The sequence below is a fragment of the Crocuta crocuta genome, unplaced genomic scaffold (genome assembly GCF_008692635.1).
Source record: "Crocuta crocuta isolate KB4526 unplaced genomic scaffold, BGI_CrCroc_1.0 scaffold13, whole genome shotgun sequence".
Lineage (NCBI taxonomy): Eukaryota > Metazoa > Chordata > Mammalia > Carnivora > Hyaenidae > Crocuta > Crocuta crocuta.
In genome coordinates, this window is record NW_027530007.1 from 81,200 (window position 1) to 93,464 (window position 12,265).

Consider the following 12,265-nt stretch of genomic DNA (forward strand, 5'->3'; position numbering starts at 1 on the left):
AGTACCCGCTTCTCCCAGCCCACCATGGCCCAGAGGCTCCCCAAGAAACAGCAGGCCCCAGCATTTTCGGGGACGAATCCAGACTCTGGAGTCCACTGGCTCTTCTCCCTCCTGCATGTGAGGTCGCCTTTCCTCCCCTGTGGAAGGGACGAGATGTTCCTGCCCCCTTGCCTCCTGGGCAGGGAGGAGTGTCCAGTGCAAAGGTTCTGGAAACTTTGGGAGAGGGCTGATGTGATGCCACTGGCTCCCACAGCTCCTAGCCAAGACCCAGCTGCCCCTCAGGACAGGTAGCGTCACCGTCTTGGCACGGCCTGCCTGACCTGTGACAGCAGCGAGCTCTGAGGCCTGGCTGTAGCTCCTCCAAGGCCGGGGTGGAACGAAGCTGGGGTTCAGAAGACCCCAACGTGGGTAGTAGGGGCAAGGGCTGGGAGAGGCCCATGGGAGGGCAGAGCAAAGGGGTCGGCAGAGAAGTGCTGTATCTGAGTGGGGAAGGGAGCTGCCAGCTTCCGAGACAGCGGGTGGGGTCAGACGTTTCCCTGGGCACATCCACCCGCCACGCCTGGCTCTGGGCCAGCCGTTTGCACCCAAGTCTCTCTGGGGCTCAAGAAGAAAAGAACCACAGAAGTCCCCTGGGAGGGCATTGCCCGGTGTGACACGATGGTCCCTGCCCTGCTGGGCAGCCGCTCTCGGCACGTGGATCCCTCGGGTGGACGGCAGGCCTAGGGGGCGGGGCCGCCATCCCACACTAGCTGGTGGGGGAAGGCCGTGCGGGGCAGCCTGGAGGCCGGTGCACAGCTGTGTGACCCCGGGGGTCACTGCCTTCTCTGGATGGAAGCAGCTGCAAGGGAATATCGCTGCAGGGCCCCTAAGCCTAGATGCCAGGTTGCCGAAGGTTACCTGGTGCTGCCCGCAGCCCCTTCTCCAGCCCGCACTAGCCCGCCTCCCTGCAGGCATGCCCCCCTGCCCACAGTGGCCTGTGCTGCCCCCCATCAGCCTCACCCTGACTCCATCCATTGCCTGTCTCACCAGATAGGAGGTGGGCAGGCGCCTTTACTAATGTCCCCATAGGTGAAAGCCGTATGGAGAGTCACATGCTCCAGGTGTATAATTCAGGGGTGCCCAGCGGACTCAGGGGGCTATGCAACCCTCACCGCAAACATCTTGGGGATGCACATGGAGGGTGTGGCCTTTCCTGTCTGGCTTCTGTCACTCAGCAAATGTGTCACCCTACAAGTCACAAGGGGTGCCTGTCAGTGCCTTTTCACGGCTGAGTAATCTTCCAATGCACGTGTCTGCTGCGGTCTGTTGACCGAGTCCTCACCCTCGGAGGATCTTCCGGGCCATTTCTATTTACTCGCTCTCTTCCTCTGACTCTCCTCCCCTGTGGACCAGACTCTCCGTGAGCACCTGGGCCGGTCTACACTGGCCCGGCCCCTGGCGGATGCCGTGTGGTAAATATTTGCTGTCTGGATGAAGCAGGACTGAGCCTTTGTCAGAGGCAGCTACCGGCGGCGTGTTGCCTTCTCAGGCCACACCCGTTTGCCCGACCAGCTCCCCTCTCACTCCGGATGGGCCCCTGAATCACGAAAGCAGCATCCTCCCTGCCCTCCCCCCCGCCCCTCACCAGGCTCCTCACCAGGCACTGCTGATGCTTAGGGGGGTCAGGGACACTTCTCTGCAGGGGACCGTCCTGTGCCCTGGGGACTGTTTGGCAGCATCCCTGCTCTCTAGTCATCATGCCAGCAGCGCCTTCCCCTCCTGGTTGTGACCACCAAAAATATTTCTGCAAATGTCCCCCAAGGAGCTGACTGCCCCCCCCACCCCCACCCCGCCCCGTCCCCGTGTCTGCAAGCATTGTCTAGTCCCGTTCCCATCACGGGCCAAAGTGGGGGGGCGGGGCTGGCACCATGGCCCGGACAGGCCACAGCTCCAGAAGCGCAGGGGAAGCCAGGAGGCACCGGGGAAGGGCCCAGGGTGGGCCCTTCATGCGCAGGCAGAAGCCGGGAATCCAGGAGGCTTTGGCCCCCTCTGGCCTCCCCGGGTCACACTTGACTTTCTCTGCCTCTGGACTTGGTTTGAAAACTCCCTCACGCCGCCCTCTTGGTGAGTTCCGCCAACGCAGCAGAATTTTCCGGACTGCTCCCCCCGCCCCCTTCAGATCCTTATCATTCCTTTCATTTTTCACTGTTCACAAGACAAAGGAAATAAGCACTTGGAGGAAGACACAAGCTGTGTTCGTGCCTTAGCTGCCGCTGTGATGTAACCGAATCCTGCCTGGGGAGGTCACACTGGGGGCGGCGCGCAGAGCCCAGCCCCGGGGCTGGCAGTGGGCACGGCAGCTTCCGCGGCCCTGGTGCGTTGACAGGAGGCAAGATGCCCCCAAACCCCACGCTGGGCTCCCCGTGGCTGTCTACAGGGGGTGGGCAGGGGGGTTCTGGCCCGGCCCACATTTTCTCAGCCTTCCGGGTCCCCCCCTGGCTGAGGGCCGGCTGACAGCCTGGAGAGCGGACTTAACTAGGAGCCAGGGCTGGACTCAGAGAAGGGTCGAGGCTAGACTTTGGAGGCAGCCGAATCTGAATCCTGGCTCTGTGCGGCAGGCCACTTAACCCCCCAGGGCCTCAGTTTCCTCATCTGTACACTCCCTGCTGCAGCCAGCACTGAACAGAATCCCCGCCACCCACTTCTCTGCGTCACTCATTTGAGCAAAGGCTGAGGGAGTGTCACATGGCCACATGGCCACGCCTCAGCGGCCAGGAGCAGGGAAAGCACAAACGGGGCCTCTATATGCCCCTGGCTTTCCGTCTGGAGTTCCCCTGGGACCACCCGGGCTTCAGACAAGAGCCGGTACCCTGACCCTCAGACACGGGACACTGGCAGACTCCCTGAGTGAGTCCCATCGGCAGTGATTCCTGCTAAGGCAAAGGAGGGGATTTATTGGTTCACGTAATTGGAAAGCCCAGTGATAACCGATTTCAGGTATGGCTGGGTCCAGGGGTTCCAGCGATGTTCCCAGGACCAATCAGGACCTTCAGTTCCACATCCTCTGGGCTGGCTCTGCTCTCAAACATCTTGTTCTAGTGACCGCAAGGTGGCTGCTCTGCTCCAGCCTCACCCACTCCCAGGCCCAAGGGCAGCAGAGGTGAGGGACTGGGTTTTCTCCAGTCAATCCGCGTTAGCTCTGATTGGCTATGGTTGGCTTGACTTGAGTCACGTGTTCCTGTGATCCAGTCACAACAGCCAGAGGAATGCAATGCTCTGATTGGCCAGTCCTCAGTCAAGCAGTCTGTCCTCGCAGCTTGGAAGGGAATCAAACCCATTAAAACGCGTGGATTGGAGTTGGGAAGGTGTTGGGTTCCTGGAAGTCCGGGGGGGTGCCCCGGCCAGGGGAAAGGTGAAAGGGTGCCGACTAACGAGAGCAGCCGTCACCAGAGTGACCATTGGTGAGCCCCCTGACTCGCCACTGGCCATGCCCGACGGGCAGTCCTGAGTTCCCAGAGCAGGACCTGGGCCTCTCCTGACTGACAGTTGGCCCGTGTGGTGACAGGCGGTTGGCGGCCCCCTGCTGACCCCTGGCCTCCGCCTGACTGGCAGGAAGCAGGCACCCTGGTGGGCAGTTGGCCCTCACAGTGCTTGGCAGTGGTATCTGGCAGTCCTTGGCGGGGGCTGCCCTGCGGGGGGGGAGGGAGGTCTCCTGGGCTCACCAGGGCCCTGCTCTGGCTCTGCCCTCCTCACACCACCGCCCCAGCTGGCCACAGAAGATGGCAGTGGGGAGGCCAAAGCCGGTTCCCTGTGGTAGCAGGGGCGCCATCCAGCAGGAGCTAAAGGACTTGGGGGCCGGTGGTGCCCTCTGAAAGCCAGGGGGCTGAGGCCCTGGAACGCAGGGATCCAGGAAATGCGCGAACGGGAGCCGGGCCTGGCCCTGCTGCTCAGTGTCACTCAGCTTCCAATAGTTTAGAACAGCCGGCCAGGGGTCAGGCGCTGAGGCTCCGGGTGGGGAGCTGTGGCGGCCATGAACTTCACAGGCAGGGCCAGCCCTCACTGAGCTAGCAGCCCACTGGGGAAGAGGGACCTGGCTGGTGTGATGACGACTTAGGTGTGCCGTGTGGCTGTGGGTGGAGGAGGGGTGGCATCCAGAGAGGCGACATGTCAGCTGAGGCTGTGGCCTCCCCCCACGGGGAAGAGCAGAGAGCTAAGGCCGGGCTAGAGCTTAGAGGCAGTGAAAGAAGGTTGAGCAGCTGGGGGGAGGGGTGTGCCAGCCGGCGGCCCTCTGAGCTCTGGGGAGGCCGTGAGGGTGCAATGGGTCCCGAGGGAGGGTCTGTGCCCTCCTCCCAAGGGCTGTGACACGATCCGCCTTGCCTTTTAGGAAGGTCCTTGTGGATCCAGAGGGAACTGATTGTGGGGCCAGGGGTGGAAGCAGGGAGCCACTGAGTAATCCAGATGAGAGAGGGTGGTGGCCCTGAGCGGAGACGGGTGTATGTAACGGATCAGGGAGTTCGCTGGACGTGACATCGTGGGGCCTGGGGGCTGCCCCCACGCCGGGCTGTGGTCAACGGCTGCCCGGTGCCGGGCACAGTGGGATCCCGGGCCCGCTCGATCGGCCCCGCATGCTCGCCCCTGCACACTCGCCCCTGCACGCTTGCCCCTGCACGCTCGCCCCAGCACGCTCGCCCCTGCACACTCGCCCCTGCACACCGCGTCTGCGCGTGCTCTTCCTGCCAATCCAGTGGAGGAAGGGTGGGACGGGATGATTCATTCTTTGTGCGTCTTCGTGTTGTCACTGGCAGTCGCCACACGTGCCACTTTGGTAGTTCTGGAAAGGCACTTGGCGAATGAGAAGGGAAGACAGCAAGGTGAGCACAGGGACCCCCAGCCCTGGCTTGTCAGGCTGCTGACAACCCCCAGGACTAGGGAGGGGGTTCCGGCCACGCCGCCCCTCTGCCAGCTATGAACAGGGCTGCCCCGTGGGTTTCGGGAGATCACACATGTCACGTGCCAGGAGTGGCTGTCACTGCTATGGCTGTCCTCTCCCCTCCCCATGACACTCACCCCTGCCCCCTCCCCCATGACAGGAATGAAGGAAGCTAAGATGAGGAAGGGTCTGCACGTCTGGCCCCGGGGAAGCCACCACGGACCAAAGGCCGGGCCGGCCCCCGATGGGGGAAGGAGGCTGGCTTCTTCTCCACGACCAGCTGGTCCGTGCGGCCGGCTCCTGCCCGGGGCTGGGATGACAGATGGCCCCCGAAGGAAAGGTCAGTGTCTTGGCTGAGGCTGGCGGGGTGGGGCGCCTCTGAGCGCTCGCTCGGCCCACGTCTGGCGTTTGGGAGCCTGGACCTCGACAGCAACCGGACTTTATTTTGGTTACTAAGGATAGAAGGTTCGGGTCATAAATAACTGCCTGGCCGGGCAGCCGGCCTCCGATCCCCCATTGCGGCCCACAGGCCGGGGCCTCTTCAAGGCCAGCGTGTCCCCCGCCTCTCGGTCCCCCGGGGCGGGAGGTCTGGCAGCGGGGCTGGGGAGCCCAGTGGGGAGGCGGGGGAGAGAGGAAGGGGTCTCGGGGCCTGGGTTCAGAGCAAGGTTAGCCAAATAGTGGATAAATTAAGCGAGGGAAACAGACATCTCCCCTCTCGGTGAACTTTTCACCCAGCTAACCTGCTCCACACCCACTCAGGTGGCAGCAGCTCCCACCCCGTGGCTGTCACCTCCCTGGGGGGGTTGTCGCCTGCGTCTTCCCGCAGCCACCAGCAACCCCCCCAGGAGAACGGGGTGGGATGGAACCCCCAGGCTCCCAGGCTGCGGGCCCAACGCAGGGCTGCCAACATCTCATTCAGAAACTTGGGGCCCTGACCCAGCCTGAAGTTTGAACTCGGGCAGCCCCTGCCCTGCTCTCCCCTCCCCCGGTGCCCTCACCCTGGGCTGGTCCCACGATTCAAGGCCCCTGCCTTTGAGGGAGCCTGAGATGATTGGGGTGGAGCCAAGATTGTCTTCCCTGAAAACGGCCCTACAGGTTTGGGGCAGGACCCTCTACCCTTCTCTTGGCTTTGCTTCAGGCCTGAGCCACTCCTAGGGGACCAGCTCCATCCTTAGGGGGCGAGCTCCCTATGGGAGGGGGTCCCCCAAGCAACCGCCATTGCCCTGGGCTCTGTGCCGCCAGCGGGCGTGCCCTCAGCCAGCGGAGCCTTCTCGGAGCCGGTCCCCTGGATGGACATGGCCTCATGGGTCGTCCGGCTACAGCGCGTGTGTGAGGAAGGCATGGGCCCCAGGAGGGGAGTGTGCTGAGGAGCCGGAGGGGGTCCTGACCACGGCCACCGGGCCGTCTCCTCCCACTCTCCTGCTCTCCCGTGGCGGTCCAGCCCGGACGCACAGCTAGCGCTCGGAAGACATCATGACCCCGGCGCGCCAGTAAGCAGGGCCAGGGGACAGACGGGGCCTGGGCGGGGCCAGGCGTTCCCTCGCTCCGTGGGCACGTCGGGATGAGTGTCTGCTGTATGCTGAGCACCGGGCCTGGGGCAGGGGACCCGGAGAGAATGAGCTGGGTCAGGAGCCTGTGCTGGCTGAGCGGAGAGAACAGCAGAAGCTGGATGGACAGATAGACCAGGACACAGACCCGTCACAGAGGTGAATATCAGGCAGTGGCTGGAGCCGTCAGTGAGGACCTCCCGGAGGTGATGACATCTGAGCTGCCATCAGGACCCCAAGGAGGAGACCCCCTTGTAAAGGGAGGGGCGTGCGGTGAGGCAGAGAGCTGGGCCCGCAGCGTCGGCCTCCACCTTAGATTTGCCCTTGGCCCTCCTGGTACATTATCTTCTTGTCGTCTGCCCAGGGCAGCCCACCTCCCTGAAGGGACACCAGCTGGTCCCAGCGGCCACGGAGGGCCCTTTGGATGGAGGCTGGCGATCCCAATGGAGCCTGGGCTCGGACCCTGGCCGTCCGGGGCCGCAGTTTGGATTCTGTGAGATGGGAACTCGGTGCCCACTTTCCCAAGGACGGAGGGAGAGGAGAGCTGCCTGGGGGTCCGCGTGCCTCTGGAGAGAGGGCGAGGGCGTCTGCCGCTTGGCGGGGAGGCGTGCACGTGGGCGCCCCGGCTCTGCATTCACACGCGCCCCCCGAAAGAGATAGAAGCCAGACAGCCCTGTCATGCCTTGTGTACCCTCCGCCCCTGGCTGCTGCTGCGAGGCCTCGGCTATGTGCGGGGCAAGGAGGGCTGCGAGGAGCCCACAGGCTCTGTCACGGCCCACGTCATCTCCCAGATGGCAGTGGCCTCCAAGAAGCTGCCTGTTCCTCCATTGGACCCAGAGCCATCCTTCCGGCGCAACAAACATATCTGGTTTCAGGCCAAATAATGTGGAGAACCTGGTCCCTCTGGCTATGTTCCCAAGAAGGAGCGCTACGGACAGATGTCGTCACTCCTTCCCGCCGGTGCTTGTGGGGGGTCAGGAGCCTGGCAGAGGTGGACAGGGCACTACCAGATATGGGCCCTGCAGACACCACCCCATGATTCCACACGGGGGCCGCGGAGACCCAGAACCCGGGCCTGGCGTGGAAGGGGGGAGAAGTTATTTGGCTTTCCTGCAAGGGGACCCCGACGTCAGGGAATCTACCTGGAATCCCAGAGATCCTTTCTTGCATTTTCTAACACGAAGTTATAAGCTCTGTGTTTCCTGGTTATAAAAAATAATATACACTCATTATTTTTTTTTAGTGTTTATTTTCGAGAGGGAGTGCGCATGAGCAGGGGAGGTGCAGAGAGGGGAGGGGACAAAGGAAGTGACAGCAGAGAGCGTGACACAGGGCTTGAACCCATGAGCCATGAGATCATGACCTGAGCTGAAGTCGGACGTTCAATGGATTGAGCCACCCAGGCGCCCCTCATTATTTTTAAAAAACTAAAAGAATGTTAAAAGGCATTCGGGTCTCAGTGTCTATCTCTCTGAGTCACGGCTGCCTTCCCTGACCACCTGTTATCTGTCACTGGGCAAGGACCACACTCAGATGTGTTGAGTGAGGGAAGGAAGGAAGGAAGGAAGGAAGGAAGGAAGGAAGGAAGGAAATGATATAATCCTCCAAAGAAGGCAGACTGCTTTATTCAGAAGGGGTCATTACAGCCATCAGCATCCTGCCCGGAGAGAGAGGTTCTCCTTAATGCCGGCCCTTCCAACAGCGGGATTTCCCTGGGGCGCTGTGACCTTTCTGCTTCCTGTCTTTCCCACAGTTCCTGGGCCAGGGGCTTCCCGGAGCACATGGTCCGCCCATGGGCTCATTGTCCTAAAGTATTTCTTTAGTATTATTAAAAAGATGATGCCATGTCAAGAAAGAAGAAAATGGGGAGAAATAAAAAATAATTGGACGCCCACTAGCTGTCTCAGCAAGGACCATCTTCCTGCCTGCAGATGGTCCTCGGGACCCGCTCGGCACACACACATTTGTATGTGGTACAAGTTTTTTTTTTATTTTAAAAGTGTATTTATTTCTGAGAGACAGAGTGCGAGCAGGGGAGGGGCAGAGAGAGAGGGAGACACAGAACCCAAAGCAGGCTCCAGGCTCTGAGCTGTCAGCACAGAGCCCAATGTGGGGCTGGAACCCATGAAGTGCAGATCATGACCTGAGCCGAAGTCAGGTGCTTAACCTACCTAGGCGCCCCATGAGGTACAAGTTTTTTTACTTACGTTTACGATTCTCAGTTTTTACTTAACACTCTGATAGATGTTTCTGCACACAACCTTCAGCGTTCTCACTGTAAAATCATTTCAGGGGCGCCTGGGGGGCTCAGTCGGTTAAGGGTCCAACTTCGGCTCTGGCCATAATCTCACGGTTTGTGGGTTCGAGTCCCGCATCAGGCTCTGTGCTGTCAGTGCGGAGCCTGCTTGGGATTCTCTCTCTCTCTCTCTCTCTCTCTCCCTGTCCCTCCCCCCTCTCAAAATAAATAAATAAACTTAAAAAAATCATATTCAATGGCTTTAGACTCTTTCTGCATGCACCTTTCCCATCATATTTCTTTTTATTTGCATATTTACAAGAGCCCACATAGCACCTTCGGAGTACTAAAGTCAAAACCCAGCCTTTGCCCCGAGAGCTTACAAGATATTGTTATCTTCCTAGTATTTCTCAGACTGCCCAAAGTGAGCCTTTCAAGAGTAGCGTGAATATACAATAGTTGTTCCATATCTGCGGAATGCAGACAACTCGGAAGTGAATTAATTTTATCCCAGACATAGCTATCAGGGTTGTGACGAGGTAAGTAGTTTCCAATCTTTCATACCAGAATGAATGGATTATATCCTGCAGAAACCTGCTTGGCTGGAGAGATTTCATTAAGATGGGAATGCAAAGGGGCGCCTGGGTGGCTCAGTCAGTTAAGCATCCAGCTTTGGCTCAAGTCATGATCTCACAGGTCGTGAGTTCAAGCTCTGCGTCGGGCTCGAGCCGTGCGTCGGGCTCTGTGCTGACAGTGCAGAGCTGGAGCCTGCTTCAGATTCTGTGTCTCCCTCTCTTTCTCTGCCCCTCCCCTGCTTGCACTCTGTCTGTCTCTCTCTCTCAAAAATAAACATTAAAAAAAAAGATCAGAATGCAAAAGTTTTCTGAGACAAACAAAAAGATTATACAGCATTTCATAAATAATATAGGAAAAGTTAGGACCATATCATCAAACTCTATATCTGTTAGATTTTCTTACTGCACGTCCTGTGATAAGTAAATGATTTAAAACTCTGAAGGCAGTGCCTTCCACAGGATAAGCACTCAGTGCCTGCTGCCTTCTTCCAGTTTCTTTGTAGGTAAATGATCTTTTCATATCTGTCATGCATGTGTATCGGACTCGCGATTTTTAAATTTATTTTAACGAGCTCTTTATATATTGTAGCTATTCTTCCTTTATGTCGTATTTCCTGACATTTTACTTTGTTCAACAAAACTTAGGATATTGGAAAGGTTGTGGGTTTTGACACCTGTTCCTTCCCCCAGAGCTGCCCTGGGGCCCAGTAGAGTCACCACTTTCCCTCAGTTGTCCAAGACCAAGCGGGCAGAAGCCACAGTCTGGAGGTGTACCAGTTGGGAGTAATTTAGCTGATCTTGTCTCAGGCTCAGTCAGCCTTCCCTGATGTCATGGTTCCCCAGGGACCTGGCTCATTGAAGCATGTGGAATAATTCTTCTGAAATGAGGGACTCAGAATCTCCCCGTTCTGGGCGGCTTTTACCCCAAACTAAGTTAGTCTTCTTGATTTCGGGTTGGTGCTTGTTCTCACTTTGTTTCTTCTTTTGCAGCAAATTTGCAGCCTTCTGTGTGCAAGACTCTGAGTTTGGGGGGAATAAGTATAAACAAAACAGACACATCCCTGTCCCAGTGAAATCCACCGTTTACAGGCTAACGGCATCTAGTCAATGAATGGTTAATGAGCATCTACTGTGGCCAGGCTGTCTGCTAGAGATCGGGGACATCCATGTGAGCAGAGATGGCCCCTGACGTCATGGGCTCATCATCATTAGCCAGATAACCACACAAATAAATGGAGGCTGACATTTAACATGGATGAACTACAAAGGAAGGGCTCATGGAGGCAGAGGGCTGTCACACAGGGATGTGAGTTTTTCTGATTGGGGGCCCAGGGGAGCGAGGGGTGTCAGTTAGGGAAGGCTTCCCAGAAGATGTGATGTTTCAGGTGACTTCTAAAAGCTGGCTGGGGGGCGCCTGGGGGGCTCAGTTGGTTAAGCGTCCGACTGCGGCTCAGGTCATGATCTCAGTTTGTGAGTTTGAGCCCCGCACCGGGTTCTGTGCTGGCAGCTCCGAGCCCGGAGCCTGCTTCGGATTCTGTGTCTCCTCTCTGTCTGCCCCTCCCCCACTGGTGCTCTCGCTCTCAAAAACAAATAAATGTAAAAAAAAAAAAAAAAAACCACTAAAAGCTGGCTGGGAGCTGACAGGTACAATGGGAAAAGTCTTTTTGAGATGAAGGGAATAGCTCATGCAAAGCCCTTGGTGTAGGAAGGGATCATTTTAAGCGTCCACACGGCTAGATCCAAGATCCGGCACTGGGATTCTGGGTGGAAAGGCTGGATCCCTGCTAGTCTGCCAGATGGGTGTTTAGGGGGACCCTCTCCTGGTTCAGCCCACCCCCGGGGCCCCGTCTGCCTTGTCTGGTGGCGGGAGAGGTGTGAGGGGAGCGAGGAAGGCCATGCAGGGCCCCCCTGGCGCCCTGCGACTTTCTCTGACCTCAGCCGGGGCTTGGCCTTCCGCCTCCGGGAGTTCACGGGGAGGTGAAGTCTCCTCCAATGGAGGCTGCTTCTTACCCCTCCAGGGGCCCCGGGAAGGCCCCTTCCTCCCCTTCTAGGGCTCACTGGGATCCAAAGAGCCATTTGTCCAGCTCTGCCTTCTCCTCCTCCCAGCTCTAGGGGCCCCGTGACTGTCCCGTCCCAGCCACAGGCTTGGGTCCTTGTGGGAGGACCGGGACCTAAGGACCTTGGGGCTGCGCCAGACCTCTGTGACTCCCCCAGGCAGGACGACCTGCATTTCCCCTGCTGGCCCCCGCTTCCCTCAAGGACAGCTCAGAGCTCAAGTTCACTCTGTGGGACCAGGACAATGAGAATGTCCACCACCTCAAGCACTTCGTGGGTTTTGCAAAGCGCGCTCTCCAGAAGCGGCTCGGGCTCGTTCCCTCCAGGAGCGCGCAGCAGCTATGGCACTGGCTTCCCAGCTGTCCTTACCGGGAAATTCCAGCCTGGAAGTCGGGGCTTTGGGAACGTTTGCGTCGAGTTTAGAGCCAGACAACACAGGGTTGGAGTCCCGCATCCACCTCTACTGTCTGCGGGGCGCTGGGTGGGTTTTCCTCTCTGAGCCTGTCTCCCCATATGTAAAATGAAGATGTGGGAGACAGCCAGGTAAACTGAGGCGTCGTTTGTAGGGCCCTGCGTTCTAGTGGGAGAGGGTCTGCCCACAGGTCTCATTTGGTCTGCACGGGAGCCTGGTGATGGAGATACAAGTAGTAGTTCTTACAGCGGAGGACTCTGGGGTTCAGAGAGGTGGTGAAACCCGCTCAAGGGTGCACAGCAAGTAAAAGGCCCTGCACAGTCAGGAGGGGTGTTTGCTGAGAACCCCACCCCGTCTGGGACCCCAAAGCAAGGAGCCCAAGAGGAAGTTCTCTATGTCAGCTCTTCCTGCAAGCCTAGAATTCCCCAATCTCTCTGCACCACCCCCAGAACGTTTCTCCAGCCCATGGGGCTCCATCCGCAGGCCTGTATTTTGAAACTTGGCATTGGCATTGGGGGAGGGCGGTCGGAG